The sequence below is a fragment of the Miscanthus floridulus genome, chromosome 9, assembly GCF_019320115.1.
Source record: "Miscanthus floridulus cultivar M001 chromosome 9, ASM1932011v1, whole genome shotgun sequence".
Taxonomy (NCBI): domain Eukaryota; kingdom Viridiplantae; phylum Streptophyta; class Magnoliopsida; order Poales; family Poaceae; genus Miscanthus; species Miscanthus floridulus.
This window is the reverse complement of record NC_089588.1, coordinates 25,682,976-25,704,889: the sequence shown is the minus strand read 5'-3', so window position 1 is coordinate 25,704,889 and position 21,914 is coordinate 25,682,976. Positions and strand designations below refer to the sequence as shown.

General features: G+C 43.2%; 1 non-coding gene across 1 annotated transcript; it reads right to left on the bottom strand.

Annotated features, from left to right (window-relative positions):
* Positions 1-3,340: 3,340 nt before the first annotated feature.
* On the bottom strand, positions 3,341-3,447 carry LOC136484438 (small nucleolar RNA R71). The gene has a single exon (XR_010765958.1). It is a non-coding gene; the product is annotated as a small nucleolar RNA R71 (small nucleolar RNA).
* Positions 3,448-21,914: the final 18,467 nt, after the last annotated feature.

Genomic DNA, 21,914 nt, shown 5'->3' with positions numbered 1-21,914 from the left:
AGTGACACGTTCTACTAGAGTTGCTCTTCACGGCTCCCGCTGGGCGAGCACAATGCCCCTCACAAATCCTTCTCCAGAGCTTCGCACAATCTTCTTGCGGGCTTCATGACGGAGAACTTGCCACCAAGCCGTCTAGGAGGTGGCAACCTCCAAGAGTAATAAGCACCACAGGCTAGTAACTCGAACACCTAGTGCCACTCGATGCAATCTCTCAATGCAACGCACTAGGATCACTCACTAGCAATCGAATCGCACTCTTGCAAGCATGAGTTAGAGGGCTCCCAAGCTTACTCAAGCATGGACACAAAGTCCCCCAAGGTGCTCAACCTCAGCCATGCCCAAGTACCCCTTCGATTTATAGCCCAAGGGCTCAAAAGCTACTCGGTGAGGTCCGGACCCTAGAACAGGACCACTACAGTGAGGGTCTGGATCCTAGGATGTCGCCACGTGTCCCCATGTTTAACGCGACCCTAAGATCCCAACGATCACTATTTATCATGTGTCTGCGTGGAACCGGACCCAAGTTCTGGACCCAGAGCCAGACGAACTAAACTCTAGGTCCGGAATGGAACAGAGAGGTTCCAGAGATAGAAAAACACTCTGGACCCGGTCTGAACCTAGCTTCCGGACTAACTCCCTGGGCCCAGTCTCTTTCCCAGATGAATCTGTGAAGGCCATGTCTCCCTTCGTTCATACCTGCACAATCGGCTCCTAGGTGTGACCAACCGGACTCCGCGACTTGGGTCTGAATCCAAACCGCGCGAGGGTCTGAGATCGATTGAGCCGAGCACACGCTCCATAGCCCGACGTCGCACCTAGGGCGGACCCGTGTTGCCCCAGGGTCCGAGGCAATGACACTCTCGGTCTAAAAAAGGCCACGTGCACCCTGCCTCTTCGTCGAACCCGCTAGCAACGTTGGCCCATTCTGTCTCTACGCTCACACACGTGTGTGACCGAGCTCCTCGCGTCGAACTCACGCGCCCTCACACCTGCGCTCGCGATCTAGAGGCTGAGGCCACGTACCCAGATGGAGCCGCCGTGATCGCTACTGCAGAGCCACGTGTAGATGCCATGATTCTGCGTGACCTGCCTGTCCTGCCACGACATAGGGCCGGACGCCCGATGGCATTGACGCTCGTGGTGACGAGCGCCGCTGCTAGAAGCCATGACACCAGCTTCTTCTTTGGTCCGCTGTCATACCTGCCGAGCGCGAATGAAGAGCCCCGCTTAGGAGATTAGACCCACGAGCCCTCAAGGCTGGACCCACGCTCCCTCCGTCGGTCCGACAAGGACACTACGCGCCTGTTGACGGTAGTTATCATTCATTATAAACTTCAATATAACTTGAAATAATGCATGAAAATGATCACCAACATAGACTTAGGGGTTTAAACTAACAATTTACACGAGTTTGGTGAATCTGTGTTTTCAGCAAGGTTATTTTAGAAAACTGTCAAAGGGGATCAAAACGTCAAATTAAATCACGCTTATCCGCGGCGAAAACTACTCTACAAGGTTCCAGAGGACTCCTAAAGCCACGTCACCAAAGCAAAGGGTGAGAGGATGATAGGTGGGGCTGCTCGGCTCCCTAGGCCCACTTGGCAGTCCCTTCATAGTACATCGGTTCTCCACCGCCTTCAGGATTGCATCTACGCCGTTCTTTCACGTCGGTTTGATCCGAGGGCTCACATTGGACGCTCTGGCCTATATAATCTGCCCCTGCCCCTCCTCCAGGGCATGCTGCCATAAGTCAAGATTAGACCTAAAATTAGGGTTTCCAGATAGAAGAGAATATAGTTCCAATTCTTCAAGTTTCTAGTATAGGCTAGTTAGCAAGGTTCAAGTAGAGTGTGGGCTATTGCTCAGGATTCTGCATCTACCGTCTGGAGACTGGTACAACCATTGTATCTCTATATTTATGACTTTATGAAGGGCATCTGCCATCTTTAATATTATGTTGCTATTTATTGTGTTCCTAGTTTGCTCTAGTTATATGCTTGATATAGTTATGATTGATGATGAATTTATGCATGTGTTCGCAAAGCTCTTAGCTCAGTACTCAAGTGAGTTAAGTGGTCGACATTATATAAGCATGGTGCTTAGATATTGTTTGCCTGCGGATACATTCTGCACTCTGGGTCATGTGGTAAATCGCTGATGTGATACTCCTGTTGAATTCTTTGTAGTCCACTCCCCCTTTGTAGAGCAAGTAGAATGCGGTTGCGAAGGGAGACAAGCTCTGTTCTTGATCTTCCTTAGTAATGTTTCTTATGCATAGATCCAAAGTTAGTTATACTATAAATGAGAGTGTATATACTTGGGTGCACACAAGACAGTAAATAAGGAATGACATGGGAATCTTTTGCTCTTAACGAATCCCCTGCTTAGTCGTACTATATTTTATGAGTCTCTATTTCTATCTCTGGAATACCATTATTACCTCACACTTATCCTTTATTTATCCCATGACTTACCCCTGCCATAGCATGAGAGTGATTTTATCATAAGTATATATATTTGTCAATATCTCTATGCCTACACAACTCCATAGCTGCTCCCTGTGAATAAAATAAAAATAACGATACTCGATATACTCCCGGGTGAAATGCTACAATGGTACATTATCTGTGCGCTTGCGGATTACTTAGTATATATATAAATTTACAAGTGTTCTCAATAATTACCAACAACGCATTTCTGGCATCATGCTAGGGATGACAACTTAGTAAAGAGTGATGCTAAGAAATGTCAACAAGCATTTCTGGCGCCGTTGTCGGGGAGGGGCACATAGCTAAAGAGAATTGACCAAATAAATACTTATTGATGAAATCCTGACCTCTGTTTTAGCAGGCTTACCCTTGTTTGTCTTTGTTCATATTTCATACAGGGTATTGCAGACTTGGTTGTGATTCATGAACAACTTCTAATCAGAATCAACCAAATTAAGAGGAAGCTTAACACCAGTTTCTAAGCTATGGCTGAGAAGACTCTACGTGAGTTCTCTGCTCCGAGCACTGAGAACATTCACACTGGACCAACAGTCAGAACTACCAACCTCAAGTTTGAGCTCAAGCCAAGCCTCATCAACTTAGTGCAAGCTACCCCATTCAGTGGAAAGGCACATGAAGATGCTAGTGCTCACCTTTAGAATTTTATAGAGATTAGCAGCACAGTTGTCATCAAGGACGTTGCTCAAGACATCATACTACTTCGCTTGTTTTCATTCTCACTTGTGGGACGGGCGAAGCAGTGGTTCTACATCAATAAAGATCACATCAACACATGGGCAAAGTGTTCAAAGGCCTTTCTAGAAAAGTTATTCCCTGTAGGCAAGACAAATGCCTTAAGAGAAAAGATTTCCAATTTCCAACAGCAGAAGGGAGAAACCATTCCAGAAGCATGGGAATGTTTCCAAGAATACATTTCAGATTGCCCTCATCATGGGATGAAAGATTGGTTGCTCATGCAAGGCTTCTACCATGGATTAACTCAGAAAGCTCACGAACAACTGGATGCAACTGCTGGAGGATCATTTATGTCACTCACCCTTGGAAAAGCTGAAACTCTTATGGAAAAGATAGCCTCTAATCAAGGATGGTCATCATGCAACATTCAATTATGTAATAAGAGCGAAGAACAACCTTGGTAATTACTATAATTCTTCTAATTATAAACAACCATCCTTGAGAGACTTGATCTTAGAACAAGCTAGGATTAATGAGAATATTTCTAAGAAGCTTGCTTTTAATAATAAGGTCCTAGAAAACATAAATACTAAAATGGATAGTTTTTCTTCCGCCATAAAAGACCAACTTAGCTATAATAAAAAGATACAATCACAATAAGCCCAGTTGGCTGCTGCTCTGCCTTTTGCCACTAACCTTGAGAAGGTAAATGCCATAACCACAAGAGGTGGCAAGTCTAGTCGTGATCCACCATATCCGACAAGACATGTGAGACACCAGCAGTAGTGTAGGAAGAGGTGAAGAGAACCGATGAAATTGAAGAAGTTGGGCCACAAGAGTTAGAGTTATAATAAGATTTTCATGACACAACCCTCCTACCATTTCCACATAGAAATCAAAAAGCCAAAATGGATGAGCAGGTTGGTAAGTTCGTAGAGGTAATTCAAAAGTTATATATCAATATTCCGTTGCTAGATGCCATACAGGTACCTACCTAAGTGAAGTATCTCAGAGACATCCTCAACAACAAAAGACCACTACCTTCCACTGAGGTAACCAAGTTAACGGAGGAGTGTAGTGCGGCCATCCCAAACACTTCACCTGTCAAGAAGAAGGAACCAGGATGCCCCACTATCGACTGTTCGATTGGGAGACAAAACTTTGAGAATGCGTTATACGATCTTGGAGCAAGTGTCAGTGTCGTGCCCAAAAAGGTCTTCAACAACCTCAACTATTCAACACTCACGCCAGCATCAATGTACTTGCAACTAGCCGACCAATCAGTCCGCTACCCTGCAGGAATCGCTGAAAATATTCTAGTAAAATACGAAACTTTTTCGTTCCCGTAGATTTTGTAGTACTTGACATGTAGGAAGACATGAAGACACCCCTCATTCTTGGGAGACTCGTCCTGAGCACTACAAATGCTCACATTGATGTTAGAGCCAGAGAAACTAAATTCCATATTAATGGGAAGGAAGAGCGATTCGCTTTCAAGCCAAGACCGGAACAATGCTCCAATCTGGAGTGGCATGAGAAGTTAGTATCAAGGTCTCCATCTCCAGGACCGACTGATGCAACTAAAGAATAAACCTAAACGGAGAAGTCCGGTTCAGTGGACTAAAAATTCCAAACCCTCATCGGGAGGTAACTCGGTAGTTATCCATATTTACTTTTTCATACTACATTAATCATTTTATCGTAGCATATTTACTTTTCAACACCTGCATCATGAAACAAAAATTCTCATAATGGCATTATAAAAACTTAAGTCCCATGTAAATAATTTTACGGAGTAAAAACCCGTATAAAATATTTACCATGGAGGCATAAAATTTTAAAAATATCATCATTCATCTTGTTATATTTCATAGTATCATAAAATATTTTTGCATTGCATATATATACGAGTGTACACAGTAGAAATACGGGAGACACATGGGGCCCACTCAACCACAACCCATCACTTCTATCACCTCCATAACCACCACTATCACCTCTTTCCACTCTCCACCACTACTGATCGTATCTCTGCACATATCCACCGAAAGGAGCACTCACCTTGCTTAACCATGAAGTAAAGAAGCATTAGGAGGAAGGGGAGACCACTTGGACGGCCGGCCTATTGCTGCGCCACCTATAAATCCCACTCCTCCTGCTTGCTCTCGGCCTCACCCACAACTGCAATCCAGCTCCTGAGTTCGAAATTCCAATTCCAAATTTCGTAGTTGAATTTCCCTTGCTAGAAGTAGTGTTGGAGTAAGAAAGAGTGTGAGAAAGTTCGGGTGTGAAAGTAGTGATAAAATATTGAGAAAGAGAGAGAGAGAGGTGCTGCTGAAATTTGAGAAAAAATAGAGTTCAGAGTGGTAGTGCTGTCTAAATCAAGAGAGGTAATTAAAAAGAATTCATGCTAAAATCTTGAGTAGAATCTTCATTAGGCAATATCGGATGACTAACCCTCGGACTACTGACTTTGGACGGCTAACCACTAACATTTTCATCTCCTAATCCCATTCCAGAAGTTTTGTTGGTTTTCTCTATTTTGTAGGAAAATGAGCAAGATCACTAGCAAACTCAAGCGGGCGATGTTGTTTTGTTCAACGTGGAGTTCTTCGTCCTGAGCAAGCACCGACATGGAGGTCAATCCTCCGTCTCCTACTGTTGGAGCACCATCTCGATTAGGCCCTGTGGAGAGGAACATTCTTCTACAAGAGAAGTAGCTCAAGCTCCGGGAAGATAGGGAGAAGAACATCTACAAAAAGCTGAAGACCCGGGACTTCATCCTCACTCCTGCCTATGATCCAACCCTACTCCAAGCCACAGACTGGAACCTCGGTCTGTATGTAGTGGATTCATTTGTGTTTGATTTGTATAGAAAGGAGGAAGCACCTCGCAGGAGTGCCTCTGCGAGGATCACTCGCAACCCACAGCCTCGGTACCGTGGAGACGACCCCATTCCAGAAGGCCCTACCTACGCAGGTTACATAAGATTTGATCAAGCAGGACCTTCCCAGGCGCACCATCCTGTGCATGCATGTTGGGACCAGTCGGGATATTCCCGTATGCAACATCCTGGACATGCTAGGTGGGAGCAACCGACTCTGTATCATTCAGAGAGTTCCTAGCAAAAGGGCTCAAGTTGGCAATGGCAGGATGGCAATTTTGACTACTACCAGCAGTAGTCCTATGAGGAGGTCTCCAACGGCTATCAGCGAGGACGCATGTCCTTCTCGTCTCATGGCTTCCATGATCATCCCACGGGCTATCACAACCAGCACATGGGCCACCATCCACCGCCCATGGGTTACCATGAGCAGTAGATGGAACACGCTCGCTTCGATACTAGGCTCAAGACTATCGAGGAGAACCAGCATGGGATTCAGAACACTCTACACCAACATTCCCAGTGGTAAAAAGAAACAGGACAGCGCCTTGCCACCATCTAATAGCACCAGGAGTAGGAGAATCAAAATTGGCGGTACTTATTCCAGGGTCTCAACATCGACCCACCCTCTGAGAGAACGCAGCAACAACTAGCTTGGGGGAGGAGCCCCCATTACTTCAAGTAAGTTTTCTTTCTTGTATTTTATTATTTTCTTTAGTTAATTTTTGAATTTGTATTATAAAAAATGCATAACTAAGAAAACAAAATAAAAATTTGCCTTTATCTTATATATATTACTGTGGAGTGATCTAAAAAACCAAACAAAAAGAGTGTGTATAGTTTGCTTTAAGTTTAATTTGCTTAAGATGTGCTTTAGTTTTTTGTCTTGTTTTTAAGAGCCAAATGAATAAAAAGAACTTGAACGCATGTGTACTTTTGAGGAGTTGCTACAATGTTTTCAAAGATCCTAAACTCTTCATACATTGGTAAGTTTAGCTTTGCTTAGGGACTAACAAAGGTTAAGCTTGGGGGAGTTTGTTGACGGTAGTTTTCATTCATTATAAACTTCAATATAACTTGAAATAATGCATGAAAATGATCACCAACATAGACTTAGGGGTTTAAACTGACAATTTTCATGAGTTTTGGTGAATCTATGTTTTCAACAGGGTTATTTTAGAAAACCGTCAAGGGGGGTCAAAACATCAAATTAAATCGCGCTTATCCACGGCGAAATCTACTCCAGAAGGTTCTAGAGGACTCTAGAAGCCACATCACCAAAGCAGAGGGTGAGAGGATGACAGGTGAGGCCGCCCAGCCCCACCTACAGGATGCCCGCCCCCCTAGGCCCACCTAGCAGTCCCTCCTTCGTACGTTGGTTCTCCACCGCCTTAAGGATTGCATCTACGTCGTTCTTTCAAGTTGGTTTGATCCGAGGGCTCACGTTGGATGCTCTGACCTATATAACTAGCCCCTGCCCCCTCTAGAGCACGCTGCCATAAGTCAAGATTAGACCAGAAATTAGGGTTTCCAGAGAGAAGAGAATAGAGCTCCAATTCTTCAAGTTTCTAGTATAGGCTAGCTAGCAAGGTTCAAGTAGAGTGTGGGCTATTGCTCAGGATTCTTGATCTGCCGTCTAGAGACTGGTATAGCCATTGTATCTCTATCTTTATGACTTTGTGCTTCTTCAATATTATGTTGCTATTTATTATGTTGCTACTATTGCTCAGGATTCTTGATCTGCCGTCTGGAGACTGGTATAGCCATTGTATCTCTATCTTTATGACTTTGTGCTTCTTCAATATTATGTTGCTATTTATTATGTTCCTAGTTTGCTCTAGTTATATGCTTGATATAGTTATGATTGATGATGAATGTATGCATATGTTCGTAAAGCTCTTAGCTTAGTACTCGAGTGAGTTAAGTGGTTGACATTATGTAAGCATGTTGCTTAAATATTGGTTGCCTGCGGATGCATTCTGCACTCTGGGTCATGCGGTAGATCTCAGATGTGACACTCCTGTTGAATCCTTTGTAGTCCACTCCCCGTTTGTAGAGCAAGAAGAACGCTGTTGCGAAGGGAGACAAGCTCTGTTCTTGATCTTCCTTAGTAATGTTCCTTATGCAAAGATCCAAAGTCAGTTATACTATAAATGAGAGTGTATATACTTGGGTGTACAAAAGACTTAGTAAATAAGGAATGACTTAGGAATCTTTTGCCCTTAACGAATATCCTGCTTAGTCGTACTATATTTTATGATTCTCCATTTCTATCTCTGGAATACCATTATTACCTCACACTTATCCTTTATTTATCCCTTGACTTACCCCTGCTATAGCATGAGAGTGGTTTTATCATAAGTATATATATTTGTCAATATCTCTATGCCAACACAACTCCATAGCACCTCCCTATGGATAAAATATAAATAACGATACTCGGTATACTCCCGGGTGAAATGCTACAATGGTACATTATCTGTGCGCTTGTGGATTACTTAGTATATATATAAATTTACAAGTGTTCTCAATAATTACCAACAACGCATTTCAAGCATCATGCTAGGGATGACAACTTAGTAAAGAGTGATGCTAAAAAATGTCAATAGCGCCGCACCGAGACGGGTGCCAGACCCGCACCCTATCAGGTCCAAGGACCAATCAGGGTCCGAGGCTCCCAATCGTGCCCCTAAACCACGCCCCTGTATGTCGAGACAGCGACCAGACCCACCCCTTCCAGGGTCTAGTCCTAACGGGTATATGGTCCAGTCCTTAACACCTTCCTATTTTTATTTTTCTAATACTTCGACTCTGCCACCCTTCTTCTAAATTGCCTGCCACAAAGTGTCTCACCATAGTGCATGTGTGTTAGAGTTTTTCAATACATTTTCCGAGGGTTACTCACTCAACTTGCGATGCCACTCGATCCTAGCAACGATGCGAAGTTACATCACTCGAGTGGCACTAGATGACCAATATGCAAACAAATTTGCCCCTCTTTATAGTATGGCCATATATCCTAAATCCGGTCATAAACTTCTCAACACACTTATGACCGGTGAAATGAAATGCCCTAGGTTATACCTTTGCCTTGTGCATTCTATTCCATCTCCTCCGATGTTGATGCAACACATGCACCAACATGATCACAAATGATATGATCCACTTCATATCATCACATGACCGTATTAGTTTATCGATCTTGACCTCACTCGCTCTTCACCATTGGTTTGGTCCATCGGTGCCAAGTCATAACTCAACTTGCCCTTCACACTTGCAACCGGTCCATCAAGCCAAGCCTTGTCTTGATCTTCTCCACATTAGTCATATGATTCCATGTCATGTCTCAAATGCAATGAGCTCCTTCATCACATGTGTGAGCCTTACAACATATTCAAGCTATTTTCACATTCATGGCATGTGTTGCTCACACAAGTGTACTTGTGGACTAATTACCTATGTATCTCACATAAACACTTATTAGTCCACCTAGGTTGTCACTCAATTACCAAAACCAAATAAGGACCTTTCAATCTCTCTCTTTTTGGTAATTGATGACAACTCTACAAATATATGGAAATTAAGCTCAAATGGATTTGAGTTCCTTGCCCAAGCAATTTTACCATGTGTAAATGATTTTGGACAAGTACTACAAACCCAAATTGGTAGTATTAGCTCCCCCTACATATGTGCTAGAGTGTTTGGTTTGAAGCTCACACATATGCATAGATTGGAATTGTGGGAGAGTAATTACTACCAAATGATGCTATGGTGTATAGAATAAACCTTTGAAGCGTGATACCAATCGGAGTTGCACTTTTAAGTTCATCCTTAGCACCATGGTTAGCTAGATATCACTTGAAAACAGAACACTAGATACCCTGTGTGATCAACATTAGAATCAAGGTACTAGTATTACTTGAAAAACATACCAAGTGTCCAGCTATCATCCTATGTATACTAGTTTTCATTTCATCAATCAAATTCTACAACTAGCATACACCACACAAGCATGCATATCAAATTTTAAAACTTATGCAATGCAAGCAAGAACATGAATATGCACAAATCAAATGCAACCAATTAAAGTTCATGAGCTTGCTCCCCCTATTTGTGTGCTTCTCTTGTCCAAATTTTGATCCTTCTCCATTCTTTAATGTTGCTCCCTCTTTGTCCATGTCCATCTTCTACTTCTTCCCATGATGCATTTACATATCTTTGTTTCAACTACTCCCCCTTTGTCATCAATTTCCATAAAAGATGTGCATCTTATTGATACAAAGGATTGCATTGGGTAGATGGTTGAGGCTTGAATCTTGCATTTTTTTATGGACACCACCATATATGTTGGAATGACACCACTTGTATAGCTCTTGAGATACCACATATAGGATCTTTGACCTTGATACCAATCGGTGGGGCACCTCCCCCTATGTCATAGCATGGGTCATCCACTTGATAAACTAGAGCTCTTGTTGGTGAGGAAACTTTCTTCACTTGATGATCATTAAAGTTGAGGATCACTTGTGGAACCACCATTTGATGTAGCAGTGTGAAAAGATGTGAAATGTGGTAGCAATCTAGAGGTCAAATAAAGCCCAAATTTTTACAGCTGCTAGATGACTTCGTGGAGCACATCTCCAGAAAATTTTGTGTATTTGGATCTGTACATTGGGAGTTATGGACTTATCTTTAAAGGGCATAGAATCTGCCAGAAAAGTGACATTTATTGGATTGATCTAGAGTCACTTTGATTGAAAGGTCCTCAAGTTGGAAACATGTTTATAAGTGTTTGAGTTACCTAAGTTTGGTTTTGAGATGATCTAGAAGCATGACAAGTAAAGAGTACAAGGTTATTTCATTGTGGAGTGTACTTGGCACACATTTGGTACTCAAGTTGAAGACCAAGATCAAACTCAAGATGTAGATGTGAAGTTTAAGTTCTATTGACAATTGGAGATCATTTGTAAGAAAGAAAAGGACTTAAACATGTAGAAATAAAAAGGACTTAAAGAAGGAATCAAGGTTACTCATCAAATTATGTCCATCACTTAGATCAATCAATCAAGTCATTTCAAGTGAGTGTCAAGAATGATTCTTTAGAGAGAGGTCACTTCTCCCTAGTGTAGGGGCTTGCCACCTTTTGTAGGTAAACCAAGTGTGGTACTTGAAAGGCTAACATGGAAGTGGTGATCTAAGAAACATTTGAGACGCTTAGTTGAAGCAATCAAAAGAATTGATCTAGAGAGCAAGCAACACCCAAAAGAGAGCTAGTCATGAAAGTGGTACTCTCACATATGGTTCTCTCATGCAAGCATTAATTAAATGAAGATGCAAGCCAACCACATCAAGAAAGTGCACTTGATCATAAATTATTTTCTTTTCATATGGGTGAAGAATGGGATACAAATATTGATATTGGTCTTCACCAAGCTAATAATTGTACCTCACATTGCTATTGCAGAGCTTAATTGGAATCAAATGACTATCCTCTACTCCAAGATAGCAAAGGTATCATTGTAATATGCAAAATCATCTCATCCCTTACTAGTATGTGGTTAGTGCATATAGTACATGCTTATTAGGATCATGCATAACAAATGAAATCTTAAAATTCATAGCCTAGCACTATTGCTTGAATGATTAGTTGATCTAGTGGTATGTGTATGAGTTTGTTCATGAGCTAGTGAACCCAAGTACTTGATCTATTTTGAATTGCCAACAAGTGACAAGTACAACCTTGATAAGATAACCTCCTAATGAGTGTGAAGAAGCTTAGAAAGGGTTCAAAACGGACTTGGAATCTTAGGCAAATCAATTTGGTTCAAGTCATATTAGAAGCTCATGACAATGATAAGAGTACAAGAAAAAGACAACAATGCAAATGGATATCTAGTTTATTTATTTCAAGTGGTATCTAAACTCAATTAATTTCTTCAAGTGGTATCGGAGCTTGGTCTCTCATTTGTGATCTTCACCAACCCAAGAGGATGGCGAATTATGGGCTAGATGTTGAGTGTCCACATATTTTTTATGGCACACACTTTGCATGATAGAAAAATTAGATGATCAATAATTTTAAGTTCATTTGCCCTCAAATTGGGTGGATCATAGATGTTGGCTTTTCTCATGCGTTGGATAAAAATAATGCAACTCAGGCGCAAAAGAAATGCCTATATCTCGATTGCCAAGCTACTAACATTTTGTATCAATCTATGGAAGATAGTATATTTGGTCAGATCGTGGACATAGAATCCGCCCATGAGATTTGGATTTATCTCAATGGAAAATATGGGACGTTCTCCGATGATGATGATAATGAGCCCAATAAGGAGGCACATGAGGATGTTGAGCATAGCCACAATTCGGTGATTGTGGAGGATTGCTCCACCTCATGGTCAAGTGATGATGAAAGATCTACCACAAGTTCACTTGACAAGGTTGATGATGATGCCTCAAGTGATGCAAATGATGATGCTACTCCATGCACACTTGATGGCGATGATGATGGATCATGCTCGGGTGACATTGCTACTACAAGCTCATCAACTACATCACATTGCTTCATGTCACAAGGTGACACCAAGGTATCTAATGCAAATGTGATTGATCTTGGTTCATATGAAGAGCTTCTAGATAAATTTGGTAGCATGATCAAAGGTTTAGAAAATGAGATGGCTAAAACAAAGAAATTGAAAAATGAAAACTCATTTCTAAAGAAAACATGTGAACAACAAAAGCATCTACTTTATGTTACTACTTGTTCACATAAGGAGATAAAATTGGCTCATGATGAACTTAGTGTTACTCATGATAACTTGGTACAAGACCGTGCTTTTCTCACTAAAGAGCTTTCAAATAAAAAATTTAAAACTAGTGAAAGCTCATCACATGGGTCAAATGATCAATCACATAATGTTGCTAATCCATGTGATGTAGGCAATTAGCATGTATCCACCTCTTGTGATGATTTACTAGATATGCCATATTCTTCACAAATAGATGCTTGTTCATCTTCTTTGTCTTGTGAGACTAATCTTTTGAAGGAGAATAATGATCTTAAAAATGAAGTGAAGAATTTGAGCAACAAGTTAGAGAGGTGCTACAAATCAAAAGTCACCTTCGAGCATATGTTGGACAATCAAAGAAGCTATGGTGACAAGAGTTGCATTGACTTCAACAAGAGCAATGTCAAAGGCAAGAGATGGGGCAAGAGAAGAAATGAAAGAGAGATGAAGAAGCAAAAAGAAAAGAAGTTCTCTCATTTTGTGTGCTTCAAATGCCATGAGATGGGACATCTTGCCAAGTCTTGCCCATCCAAGAAGCCAAAGATGAGGCCACAAGATAAAAAGAAGAAGCCCCAAGAGCAAGTCAAGATCAACCATGAAGATGGTGGTGACTTGATGATGAAGAAGAAGAAAACAAGAAGGCATGGAAGAGCAAAGCATCCAATGCTTGATCAAGTTGCTAAGATGATGAGCAAGACTCAAGATGAGAAGAAGGTGTATAATCACATCAAGTGCTTTAAGTGTGGAGGTATGGGACACTTTGCCTCAAGATGTCTTACCAAGCTTGAGAAGAAGGCTCAAGCAACTTATGAGAGGCAAGGCGATGAAAAGCAATACAAGAGCAAGGAAGAGAAGGCTCTAACAAAGAGAAATTGCTACTCATGCCGAGAAAGGGGACACATGGCTAATTCATGTCCCTTAGGTAACAATGCTAAGCCTATTTCAATTGATGATAATATTGTGCTTAGAAATGATGGTGATGGTACCTCTATGGTTGCTATGCAAAACACCCCGCTTCTTTATACTAAGGCAATGCCTAAGTATGTTGCACCCAACTTAAGAGGACCCAAACAAGTTTGGTACCATCAAAAAGTGGATGATTGATTGTAGGTACCATCGGCATTGGAGGCTTGGTTCAAGTAGTATTTATTGTGTTGATCTTGTGATTGAGCCAAGTGTTGACAAGTGATTATCATTATCACAATGCCATGAGAAGTTAAGTGAAGTCCAAGAGCTACAACATACAAGTGCTATTGTCAAGTTGTGGATGATTTATTGGAAATATTAGTGGCTTGCAAATATTTGAGTTGAAGTTTGCTAGTTGAATTATCATGAGCTAACAAAGGTATATCTCTAGTTGATCTTATTCATTAGGGTGCATATAAGTTGATTGAATTGGATATATATGCATATATTGCTTGATATGAGATGATTGAATGGATTAAATGCTTAGAAATCAAATTTGAGTTACTTTGAATGGATAAATTCTTAAGATGACATTTAGTAAGTGGATTGAATGGATTTATATCTTGTGAAAGTATTCAAACAAATTGATTTCAAGTTTGATTCAATTTGAAGAAGATTAGCTCAATGTGTTGAAATCTGTTCAATATTGAAAATCTGAGCTAGCTGAGTTCAAGTCTGAGTTCGAGTGATCAAATCTATTTGGATTGGCTTGAAATTTGGTGTGCATGCTCTAGATTCATGGTATAAGTTTATGTATTAATTTCATGAGAATTGGATAAGAAATACTTCGGTTTTGGAGTGGATCTTATCAGCTATTGTGTAGCTTTAGCTCCCTTGTGTAGCTAGTTTACTTTGGTAGTAAATTAGTTGCTCTCTTGCGTGACTAATTGGCTTGAGTAGCCTTGTTAGTCACATTGCTTAGTTTGTGATCTGTGTGAATTTGAGCTCTCTAATTTGGCTTGTGTAGCCTTGTTATTGAGCATTGCTAGTGAGCTTAGGAGCTTTGTGCTTTTGCCACTAGCATGTGTAGGATCTCCCCGTTGCTTGAAGTACTAGTAGCTTAGGTTTGTGAGACCTTGCTTTTAGAATTAGTTTGGTGAGCTCTTACTAGTTTGGCACCTTAGTTGCTTGTGTTAGAATCTTTATAAGGTGATTGAGAACTTAGATAGAGGGGTGTAGTCTTGGCTAGACCGATAGTTTTAATTCCGCATTTGTTTTGGTTAGCTGGTGCAATTAATCCTACACCCGCGCGTCACTAAGCCAGTTAATTTTTAGGGTGACCTATAGCAGGTCGTTTGAGCACTAATGGTGTCACGTTTTTCTTCGAGATCTATCAAGCGACATGATATGAATTTTCGCAAACCTTGTTAGTGCTAAAGTAAGGACGTTGTCCCAGAGCCCTGTGGAAAATATAGCAGTGTCCTTGTCCAGGCACCACTGTGCGTGACTAACGAACCCGTGAGCAGCTGTCAGCAGTTGTGTGTGTTACTCTTCGAGCTGATAATGGGTTGAACGAGTGAACATTCACTTCACTGAAAGAAAGCGGCAGGACAAAGGCAGACCAGCGGGGGCACGTCAAAAAACTCTTTTTCTAGATTCCAGGAGCTCGTACTTTGGTTATAGCCATGGACCAACCAGTTTTCCGGTTTCCCCCGAAGGGGCACACACCCGCTGAAATAAGGTACTTCGAGCTCGTCTGGGTATTGGGAGATTTACGTGACATGGAGTGTCAGAGGTTTTAGGATTAGACTGGTGACCCTCCCGAATACCCCCTGACTCTGGAGGGGCAGGGTCGATAGTAAATGAATCACCACGGCTTACACCTGCTGAGGGGGTGAGCCGGGCTGAGTACCCGGTCTGAGTGTCAGATCACTCACCTGCACCAACTCAGGTGATGGTGCGTCGAATTTTGGGCCAAGAGGCCCCACGGTTTCCGTGGTTGTGGAGATGGTTTCCATCTCAGCGAAGCTGAGGCGTTGGTTTCGGCGACCCATTTCCCCACGTATGTCTCACATGAAGCGTCCCTCCGGAAATCGTGGGGACATGGGGCGGCCTTAACGGCACCACTGCTTGAAGAGATTACCGGAATCCCATCGGCCGTGTGCGTTCCCTGCCTATAAAAACTGAGGAAGCAGAGGAGAGTTAGTACATCTGGATTGTAGCTTTTGCATACTCACCTTGCTTCTCGCTGAACGGGTATTCGAGCGGTCATTGCTGAAGATGTGTGTGAAGGAGTCGTGTCGACGTAGCTGGTGGAAGCGTGACAACGCAGCCAAAGGTGGCGTGACCGGTTCGAGGTAGCCCCCGAGGGAGTACCCAAGTGTCGTTGCCGACGGAATGCCCGAAGGCGATGTGTCGACGTAGCTGGTGGCAGCGTGATGACGTAGCTAAAGGCGACATGACCGGTTCAAGGTAGCCCCCAAGGGAGTACCTGAGGGTCCTTGCCGATGGAGTGCCCGAAGGCGGCGTGTTGACGTAGCCAAAGGCGGCGTGACTGGCTCGAGGTAGCGCCTGAGGGTTGTTGCCGGCGGCGTAAGCAGAGTCATTGTGCCACCGTAGATGGAGGTGGTGTGTCGATGTAGCTGCAGGAAGCACGACGACGTAGCCTGAGGTGGCGTGACCGGGTCGAGGTAGCCCCCGAGGGCATATCCAAGGATCGTTGCCGACGAAGTGCCCGAAGACGGCGTGTCGACGTAGCCGGTGGCAGCGTGACGACATAGTCTTTGTCATTGTATGCTTTACAACATGAAGTCAAGATCAGTGAGTATTTATTCGGTAGTCAAACAAGATAAACATATAGTAAAGCATGTGTTAATTTGCCTTTATGAGCTATATTCATTGTGTTGTGCACTTTGCTGACTAGACCGTAGCCCCCGTGCTAACCGTCGAGATGCAGCGCATGTAGCATTGGGTTTGCGGCATAGGTCGTCGCACCAACAAAGCACACCACAAAGAACATGTGTCATAAAAGTACTTAATGCAGTTTTAAGAGTCGTTGACTTCTTTCCTTGATGTTATTTTCGCTTTATGAATTGCTCAGCATGTTATGCACTTTGTTAACTAGACTGTAGCCCCGTGCGTAGGTTGTCAGCCACGTGATGGCGTGACCCGTACAATGTAGGGTTGTGGTGTAAATCGTTGTCGTGATAAAATTTTGCACACCGAACGTATCATGCAGGTACTTAAATCGCGGAGAAAAAAGCAAACATGCCCTGGAATGTGATTATTATGTGTAGTAGCCCCCGACTTTCTGCTAAGTTTGAGGTAACTTAATAGAAAGTAAGAGAATAAATAACATTATAAAAGTAACTATGGAAACGGCTTAGCTGATCCAACAGGACATTGGTGTCATTGTTGTCGATGTCGAGTACTGCCGCGACGAGGGACCACGGGGAGCCGAGAAGAGGTTCGTCGTAACCGTCCGTGTAAGCCTACCGACGTTGCTCGGGCAGTACTTGCCAACGTGTCCAACTTTGTGCTGCCAGAAACGATGCCATCTCGTGACGTCGAACGGAGCCGTATGATGGTGACGAAAATGGTTGAGTTCCTGGAGAAGATAGTCACGGAGATAATGTACATATATGGAGATATGCACATGCTGTAGAATAAAATACATTAAAAACGTGACTTAGCTCTTTGGCAGGTCGCCATGTGCTAATGGAAACGCATGCACCACTCAGTAGCTTGCTTGCTTGCTGGGTGACGCACGGAGACGCACTGTTTCTACCGACGAAGAAGAGCCTCTGGACGTCAGTTCCGTCGCAGGACGCCGAGTGTGTCGCAGACCGCCGAAGAACGTTGCCGCAGGACATCGAGTCATCGCGGACGACGTCAGTGAAGGGAGCCGCGACAATTCGTCGATAAGGGCCGTCCACATGGGATGGCGAGAGACGTGGGTGATTCCTGTCATCAATAGTCGCGAAGACAGATAGATATATCCGAAGACATATATGAAGATGTATAAGAATATTTAGTTGAAACAAAAAACATGACTTAGCCATATAGTGTTTCTTGTGTGAAATCGGGATATGTCAACTACACGGGACGACGACGGAGTGCCGGCGTGCAGACATCGTGTTGTCAGCGCGGGATGACGACGGTGATGGCCGTGACAGTCTGTCGGGTGCTGCCGTAGATTGATAGGTCGACGACACGAGCCGCGGCATGCGGGCCACCGCGAGACGACGACATGATCCTTGTTATCGGCGAAGGACGCAATTAGGTTCCTGCCAGTAATAATAATCGTGTAGATACATTGCTAGAGATATATATTCATATAAAATATTTAATCACAGAGATATGTATTTTATATATAGAATATTTGATCAGGATAAAAAGCAAAACTTAGCTTGTTAGATTGAAGCGTCGTCGGATCAACAAGCAAGTAAAGCCATCCCGTACTTGTATTCTCGGCAGATGAGACGCAGCCCAAACCGACAATCAGGTCAAAGTTGGACAACGCCATGTAGCTGTATGCCTATATCGCCTGACTCTGAAAATTCGCGGACGGGCTTGCTGCTGCTGCCGATGATTATCATGAAGTAGAAAATATCTAGAGATATATAAATATTTGATTGACACAAAAGAAACATGACTTAGCTGTTTTTGTGTTCTAGCGGGGCGTCGCCCTTGGAAGAACCTCAGATCGCCATTGGAACCAGGTCGCAATAGCAGCAAGGGAGATTATCCCTGTGTGTATGATCGACACATACGTGCACATACATATACGGGGCGAAGCGTGATGATTATTTTAATTCACCTTCATGGTCCTGTAGATCGGATCGTACGCTCCTTTGTTGACCTTGGACATCTGGAACATGCCTTGCCATCACGTCGAGCGCCGCCGCCGCTTAAGCTGATTGCCGGACATACATATACGGGAAAATCATCAAGAAAAATAGCTACAAACTACAACAAAACATGACAAAAAAAAATAACTCACTTCGCGATCCAGACACATGTAGAAGATGCGCCCTTGGTTGATACCCTTCTTCTTCACCCTGTACTACCTCACAGTCTTATGCCCACACTTGCCGCATGCAATGAGAGGGAGGTCCAGTCTCAGTCGCTTAGGGACCCCATGTGAGGCCCAGGACCCAGAAGCAGTCGTCGTCTACGACTCTCTATACTCATTTTCATCAACTACTATAAATTTCTCATTTTGTGAACCATGAAATTAAAGGAGCTATATATTAGCAAAGAAAGTTGGATACTCGTTTAATTTTAATCGGCTACTTTAAGCTTTCTTCAACTGCATTTGCGTACTATCAAGTGAGTTTGAGCTCAAATGGTGTTTAAATCCAAAAAAAACTCACCATTCTTTCTAATGTAAAAAACCTTAAAGTTCTCTATTTCTAAACCATGAAATGAGATAATGAAAGGTGCATACTAGTTTTGATGAGCTATTATAAGATTCCTTCATCTACATATACAAACTGTCAATTAATTTCGAGCTCAAATGACATATAAATCAAAAAATATCTACCATTATTCCCAATCTAGAAAAGCACAAATTTCTCCATTTCTAGACCACAAAATGAGCCATGCTAGTGATGAAACATGAGAGTATAAAGTTTTTAACCTTTAGAACCGAAGAATGAATGGAGGAATCGAATGAAGCCTTGAAATGGCGGCCGGCGACAAGCAAGAATAGAGGAGACAAGCAAGAACAGAGAGCTTAGAATGGCTCGGGCTGGGAGAGGAAGCAGAGTATATAGCCTGGGACCTGTAGTCCCGGTTCGTAATTCAAACCAGACTACAGGTGGACTTCTATTCCTGATTGAAGCCACCAATGGGGATTAAAGGTTTAGTCATGGCTGATAACTTCAACTGGGACTGGAGGGTGACATTTAGTCCCGGTTCGAGCCATCAACCTGGATTAAAGGTCCCCTCATACAAAAGCCTGCGGCTCTAGCCGTTGGATAGGGACTTTAGGCCCCGTTAGGGCCTCCAACCGGGACTAATCCTATCTTTAGTCCCGGGTCCAAAAATGGTTGGGACTAAAGCCTAAAACTGAAAGTCTGTTCTATGGTAGTGATCGATGACTTAATGGAAAATATAGTAAACATCTATCTGAAACAATGCAGATCACCGGGGCCAAACAACCATGTAAACGAAGGACAAACAAGCACAAAATTTGGATATATACTACAAGCTCATGCTGTGGCCGGCTTGTTTCTGCTAGAAAACATTATTATGGAGGATTATTTCTCCTCCATGTCGATGTTGGCGTCAGACAGAATAGCCTCAGGATCGTGTGGTGTCCATTCCTCTGTTGCCGGCTTCATAATACCACCGTTGCAGAGCAGGGCCCAGAGGTGCGTCACGAACTCACCCCCTTGTGCGATCTGCTCGATGTGTGCAGCGGCATTATCAGACGATGCAGCGTACAGGATCACCTCGGTCCAGAAATCTGCCATCACCTTCAAGCGCAACGAGACGTCTAGCTAGTGCTGAAGTTGCCATCCGAGCTGCACACCTCTCTGAAATGTGGTGAGGCTAGACACGTCTTCTGGCAGATGAAGTTCTTGAATCCTCCTCCTGTTCTCCGCCATAGACATGTTTGTTCTTCCTAGTAGGTCTCTTGGTTGCTGCAAGACTCGTTGAAAGACGACCTTCACTGTCAGAGAGTGCTCTGGGAGTAGCTCGGGAAGAAATACCACCAAGTACGCACAGTATTTCGACAGTGTCATAGCGAGTTTACGATATCCAGTACTCGGCTCCTCCAGTGACTGGGACGTGCTGCCCTCCTGCAGTGTCTGATGGGGCACATCCTCCTCCAGTATCTCCTCGGACATCATGTCGCAGTAGCAGGTCGCAACGTGCCACATAAGGATGACGTCCGTGAGGGTCTCTTGCCTGCAGGTCCATGACAAATCATCCAGCATACTCCCGTACGTTGTACCTATGATTAGCATCCAGTGACCTCGGGCAGATGGTTGGTGGACAATTCATCTCCTTGATAGTCCGAGCTAGGAACCTTTTCACGCTGTCTGGAACATGGACTTCTTCTTCTGCCGGGTAAGGCAACTCTGACTGCGTGGAGGTGGAGCTGCATAGTGAAAGTGGTCAATGACAGAAGGACTAGAAGCAGTGCCCGTAGCTGTAGAGTAATACAGGAAGACATTCCGTATTGGATGCCAGTGCCTTGGCAGAAGAGGATATTCAGGCTGCACAAACACGATATACATGAGAAGTACTGGCACAGCAAAGGCAGCTATAAATACTACATCAGAGCTGTCGTAGTTTCCTGTGGCTCTTATTCAAGGCTACCCCCATCCCTTGCCTAACAGACACCAAGCCAGAGGTTATAGTTAGTGAAGAAGTAGTCGTGAAGGAGAGCCAACTGCACCTCAACTATGGTAAATCCCCTGTTCCAGTCTGCTAGAAGCTCCGTCAGTACAAAGTCACGCACCTGCTCGTTTCCATCCTCAGGGCAAGGGAACCCGAAGTAGCGCCTTGCCAAAAGGCGGCAGAAGCTGTACGAGAGGCAAATGTCCGGATCCACGGCACAATTTCTTGGAAACCGGTCACGTTGCCGCAGCTGCAGCACATCACTGAATTACAGGAGTATCTGCACAATGTCCGGATCCATCTCTCAGCTGCATAAAGTGGTATCTGCAGCGGTCATACAGGAGTCTGCTACTTACATCGCCATCGCCATGGAACAAGGGTAATGGTAACGACGACGATCGACCTGCTGGACTCGCGCATCGTGTAATCAGCAAACTCATTGGTCTCCTCATCCAAAAGGAAAAAGTCTACTTAACCCCCCACCTATCAACCATGGTCTATTTCACCTCTCAAATTATAAAACCGTCTATTTTACCCCCCGGGGGTTTTCGACGGTGGTTTTGCTACAGTAACGGTGGTTTTGCTATAGTGATGGTGGTTTTGTCTTTTTCTTTTTTATTTATTTCTGGTGAATCTTTAAAAAATCATAGTAAATCACAGAAAAATTATAAAATGGAAAATCTAATTTTGTTGGACTCCACATGAGTAGATCTACACAATGAACATATAATATGATATGCTTTAGTATAAAATTTTTGCTGTAGTTTTAGATTAATTGAAAAATCAAATTTTGTCTGT